Raw genomic sequence first — 6,679 nt, 5'->3', positions numbered from 1 at the left:
TTCTTAATTTGAACTCTTATCCTTGATTTAATAGGTTTATGAAAATCAGACATAACAATATGTTTTTTCATGGATACATCTAAAAATTATCTTTATATATCTTTTTTTTTTGGTCAAATTAATTATTCAATTTCATGGTTTGTAGAATTGAAGTTTTGTCAAATTATTTTTTGTGAATTAGGTTATTCAACCTTCCTTTGTTTTCTTTCTAAAATCCTTTTCATATGTAAATTTGATTCTCTTCTAATTTTCTCATATTCTCCTAAATTTAATATATCTATGCAAATCAAATATAACTGTATCTTTATCGATTGATCTTTTCAATAATTTTTTAGTAGATAATTATGTACCATTTCTTGTCCCATTAATTTGAATGTTTTTATTTGTTTAACTTAAATTTTTAAAACTTTTTTTTGGCAATAATTCAAGTAATTGTTTTTTGAAAATCTTGTTCTCACTTTTATGGGTAAGAAAGATCTTCGTAAAAAATCAGAATGATGATTTTGATGAATATAACCCAATGTATACCAATCTCAATTTAAATCAAAGTATACTAGTTTATTATGTGAAAACAAAATCACTGAATACACGATTAATACGAACTAATGTATAGATAGTACAGTTACTGTATACAGAAACAAAATAACATATACAATTAATGAATAAAATTTATATGTAACATATAATCTCATTCTTGTATTCATTATAGTGTTACATATAATTGATGGTAATATTTTTATGTATACAATCTAAAGTTTATGTATACATGCTAGAATTATTGTATACATCAATAAAATTTACACGTTTATTTTTATGAATATTTTTTTGTGTATCATATTCTTTTTTATGTATACATTATGTAATCGCAACTATACTTATTGTATAATTTATGCATATGTATTATTACAGTTTCTAATAAAATGTCATTTAATATTATTTAATTAATTATTATCGATTATGTGATAATTAATACGCGTTAGAGCATTAATAATACATTTTCTGATCATAAAAGTAGTCACAGTCTTTTAATAAGTTATTTAAAGAATTTAAAAAATTCGTTCCTTAAAAGTTTGTGTAACCTTTTTTTAATAAGTTAATTAATCAATATATATATTTCACTTCAGAAAAGTAGGCAATCGATTTTCTAATGAACTAATTATTGTTGTTTGGTAAAAAAAAAAATCATAAAATTACAATTTGTGTTACTAGACTTTTAAATAAATTTGAGTTTGAGAATTTAAAGATTTTGAAAAGTTAACTTCCTTAATTATAGGAGTTAAAACCAAGGAGAAAAAAGTACTTCCACATCTCCTTATTTAATGGGAGTTGGTTGCACACGATTAAGAGAAAAAAATTATAAAAAGTTTGTTTTATTTCTTTTAGGCTAACACATGCTAATTCTGTTTTAAGCTATTAATTGCTAATTATTATTTGGTTAGCTATTGTCAATTATATACAATAGTTGTATGCCTGTGACAGTTTCCTCTTCCTTTATTAATATTTGCTGATTTTTGTTTGTGTTAACTCTAAATCTTTTTGTTTGGTTTAAATTTAATTAAATCCCTTAATGAGGAACCTTTTGGTGTTAATTAAATCTCTTTTAGTGATTTTATTTGATTTGTCATAGTTAGTTATTTTTGAGAAAATTAAATTTTCATTCTAAAATTATTTTCAAGTATTTAATATAAACATTTCACATACTAGACATCTTTTTCTTCTTTAAATAACTTTCAAGTTAGTCATTTTAGTCAAATCTCCGGTCAATTGCAAGTTAGCGGACATTTCGAGGGCCTAACACCTTCTCAAAATGTAAATTGAACTCGAACAATTTTATTTTCAATTAATTTTATATGTTTAAGTCATTTGAACTTCTGGAAATTTGATTTCTCTTCAATAATAAATTTAATCGATCTTTCAAAAACCTAGACATTTTTCTTTTCTTTCATTTTTCAACTAAAACAAAAATGACGAATCTGCTGTGAAATTAATTAACTTCTAACCAAATGAATTCACTACTTGACTAATTGTTATTAGTTGTTGAATTGTTTATATGTGTTTAATATGTTTAAATTGCTATAAATGTCATTGCATTAAAGTAATTTTCCAATTGTATATATAGTATGTTACGAATGGTTTCTTTATAATCGCAGTCAGACTTTTTATACTCGACCCTTTATCGAAATTATTGATAATTTATTGGTATGTTTTCGTGAGTTCCAGCCTATGTTGTTCGCTTGCGTTCCTGGTCTTCAAAAGCCACTTTTAGTCACCTAGCGTAGAGCGAAATCAAAATTCAAATTTAACGCACTTTGAACTAAGTTGACATAACACCCAATGTGTATTTAGCCCATTCGAGATACCACCTTGAGTTTAAAACGGCCCACAGCCTAAACGGATGTTCAGTATGTGTTTAAATTTGAAGGATGCATACATTGTTTGAAAAACTATTTTAATGGGGTAAGTATTAGATTAGAATTTATTCTAGTTGAAGAAAGAGCTTCACAAGATACTATTCCATCCAAAGACGTTGACACCAGAAGATGACAAGATATCAAGAAAGAAGAAGGACCTTTCGTGGAGGCATAGTTTGGGGTCGTACCCCTGCGTGAGACTAATTATTATGTATCCCATTTTTCTTATTATGTATCCCCATTCAGCTTTTAGTCATAAAATTTGTATAAATTTGGGCTTTGGGGAAATTGAATGTTTCCAATGACCTATACGTCCCTCAAATCGTTAGGCGTACCATTGGCACAAAAGGATTACATATCTATTCAAAGCACACAATATTTGTTTATATGTTATCAATGTTGTGTGATTATGTTGCTTAATTTCGAGATGTTCTAGCCTACCCTTTTGAAAATTTTTTAGAAACCTCTAACCACAAATACTCAAGTCACTATCAAAAGTGCATCTAAATGTCCTTTGAGTCTTTAGTTTCCACATAAAAATCAAAATTCTGTTTCAAATTCTAAATCTTACTTATCTTAGGAAAAGGTTAACTCGTCCTCTCTACTCAAAAATAGATTCAAGTTGGACGAACTAAGAGGACTTGAATTCTCCTTTGTGAGATACGTAGGCAAATTTTCAATGCTCGGTCCCAATTTTGAGAAATTTTATCTTTCCAACTCTTGCAAGGAGAATATAGTTTCATATCAATCAAAAATCTAAAATATGATAATGAAAGATACAAGTGACTTTGTCTCGACTCAATTTTCCATTTCTGATCCACTAAGCTCAAAATCAAATAGACATATTCCTGTCTATTTAGTCATTTCTCTAAATACCTGGACTTGTTTATCTTCAGGTGGAGTAACTCTTATGTGTTTGTGGTAATATGTGTGATATTTTGTATTATTTATCATTTACACGGATTTATATGTTTATCTTTTGCGTTATTTTTCTTTTTCATGTACTTAGAACTGATCTCTATTGATAAGTTAGCCGATCATCCATATTTCACAAGATCTAAGGCCCCCAAAGATTCATTCCCCGATCAAAGTTTGCAAAAAGAAAAGACAATATTTAGTGATAAAAATAATGAGATAAGCCTGGCTAATGTTGTCGTGGCACAGCCACCGCCGTTGCTCAAAATGAATTGGTTATTCAGTTAATGCAATAGATTGTCGAAATGAGGGTCGAATGCAAAGAATGTAAGATTTCTCTACTCAAATTTTTACTTCCAACCCTCTATGGGATGGAAGATCTCCACCTCACTTTCCTCCACTAAGAACGAAACAGGTTCAGAACCCGTCCTCAAACTCCGCTCCATATTCCCCAATCCTCGACCTAACCGCCTCAAATCCTCATCATGCCTCTGTCTCTTACCAAGTACCATCTCCTCCTCAAGGTACCAACCCCCAAACCTTCCCTCCTCATCAAGATGCCAACCTGCAAGCTTCCCTTCTCCCTCAAAATGTTAACAATACGCAAACCTTTCCCCATCACCAAAATGAACAAACCAACCCCAATATTTCCCCCAAAATTACCAAGTCACTCAAAGCACATTGCCATAAAAGACTACTTTTCAAATTCTAATTTCAACTGAACCCTATGCCAACTGCTTTAAGCTTGATCACTATGAGGAACATGAGAGAGAGTGTAGGTCAAAAAGAGAGGCATTCAAGCTGAATATGAAAGAAGAGATTAGGAAATCCATGAAGGAACTACACTATATTCCTGAAGTTGATGGCTTTATTACGATGATTTGTGCATCCATCCAAATTTGGACCTCCCGGAAGGGTTTAAAGTGCCACAATTTGAAATTTTAGAAGGATCAGGGAATCCATTGACACACCTGGGAGCTTACTATGACCAACTCGTAAGATTTTAAAGGAATGAAGCCTTATTAATGGGAATCTTTAGCCGAAGTTTAAGTGGAGAAGCGTTGGAATGGTTCACCTCCCATGAGATAAAACAATGGTCTAGCTGGAATGCAATAACTAAGGATTTCGTCAAATTGTTCGCCTATAATTTGGAGATTATTCCTGATTTCTACTCATTGGAGAAAATTAAGCAGAAATACACAAAATGCTATCGTGAATATGCATATAGATGAAGGAAAGAGGCCGCCGCCCAGGTTCGACCTCATATGTTTGAGAATGAGATCATTGAAGTGTTCATACGCATTCAAGAGTCAGACTATTATGAAAGGATAATGATGCTCATTGGAGAAAAATTTGCAGATATAGTAAAGGTAGGTAAGACTATCGAAGATGGGATTAAAACTGGAAAGCTTTCTCGTGTTGCCGCACTAATGGAATCTTTAAGATCGTTTAAAAAGAAGAGAGAAGACGTGTCTTTCATTTCCTATGCATCTGATGGAAAATGATACTTAAGAAAATTCTCACTTTACAACGTTATCCTGGAGCTCCACAAAATTCATATCCATCGTGGTATACCCAACGAGGTTATCAAACTCCACCACCGAGTTACCAAATTCTACCTACTAATTACAAAACTCCACTAGCTTGTTACTGAATTCCACCTCCTGTTTAAGAAGCTCTACCTCTTCCTTACAAAAATATCCATCCATATTATCAAGATCCATCATTTAATTGTTCAAATATCCAATAAAGTTACCAAAATCGACCCGGTACTACCAAAGTACCCTTCATTGCTACCAAGCTCTACAATACCCAAATTTTAAATACCAGCATTAACTCATCAAGATCCTCCAAACTACCGTTAAGTACATCCACATCCACAAAACTATAACAATACTCCTCAAAGAAATCTTTATAAAAAAAACTTCTTGAGTCTTTAATCCTTTGGTTGAGAGCCGAAAACAACTTTTTGAGAGATTGAAATTAGCTGGCATGATATAAAAAATTGATTTAAAAAATAACAATGTCAACTCCAAGCTTTATAGACCCAATCTTCACTGTGCTTACCATTCCAGAGTAGCTGGGCATATTACTGAGGATAATATCAACTGGGGCGTCAATCTTCATACTGCCACTCCTAATAGCAATAGTAACCCCATGTAGAATAAGGGGTGACTATTAATATGATTGAAATTAAAGAAGATTTGAATGCAGAGAAAGTAATAATCTCAGTCAACCTTGAAAATTTTGATAAAGTTGTAACCCCTCAAACCAAAAGAGGAAAATCCAATTTGTGGTCATGGCACCTCATCAAGCTTTTCACTTTAGTGCCGAAGGATGGTCAAAACAGGCAGAAGATCTATAAAGCTTTTCCAAAATCATTGTCTTAGTTACATCAATCTTTTCCTATGCAAAATGGTCTAGTGGAAAGAACAAAAAAGTGGTTCAAAGAAGTTGATATTGTGCTTGAAGAGATGATCGAGACACTAGTCATACTAACTAGCAAGTCAAAGGAGCAAATGCCTAATTTGACATCCACTTTGCTCTTGTTTTCTCGCCCGTCTTGGTAGACATAATAATATTTCTATGTTTTTTATAAAATTGGTGGTGTTCCTAATGAGGATCGAGACCCATCATTTACTCTATTTTTGTCTCATACTTTGTAAAAAAATAAAGAAGCAAAAATGTCCAATTTTCTTATTCTTTATATTTCTAATGAAAACCTCCTTAATTACAAAATTTTGTTTCATTATCTTTATATTTGTTATCTAATGATATTTCTTGTTGATTTTAGTAAAAATATTCTCCAATATTTCAATATCATGTCATGTCACAAGTTGAATGAACAAAATAGAGTAGATGTGGACAAATTTGAAGACTATAATGAAAAGATCATTGTACCCAAACATGTGTTTGAGGAATTCCAGTTCGAAAGTCACCAAAAGAAATTGGAATATTGAATAAGGAAAATGATGAATGTGTCAAAGAAATAGAAATTTGTGTTTGTTTGAGAAAAGCACAAGAGAAAGAACTCATCAGTTTTATAAAAGAACACATAAATACATTTGATGGTTGAGAATGAACATTGGATATCACAAGTCATCAATCTAGTCAAATGTCGTTAAAGATACCATGTTTGAAGACTCGATTTCTATCTTTTTCTTGTAACTACCTTTATTTGCTTGTAATCCTTTATGCTTAGAATTTATCCCTTTGTAATGAACTAGGTTTGACATGAATTTTCAAAAATGAGATACGTAGGAAGCCTATGTAGGCCTAGGTCACCCTTATATTCATTTTAATGTGTTTTCTATTTTATCTAAACTATGTGTGACCTGAATTCTAAAGAATGA

The sequence above is a fragment of the Solanum lycopersicum genome, chromosome 9 (genome assembly GCF_036512215.1).
Source record: "Solanum lycopersicum chromosome 9, SLM_r2.1".
NCBI classification, from domain to species: Eukaryota; Viridiplantae; Streptophyta; class Magnoliopsida; order Solanales; family Solanaceae; genus Solanum; species Solanum lycopersicum.
This window is presented reverse-complemented; position numbering follows the sequence as displayed.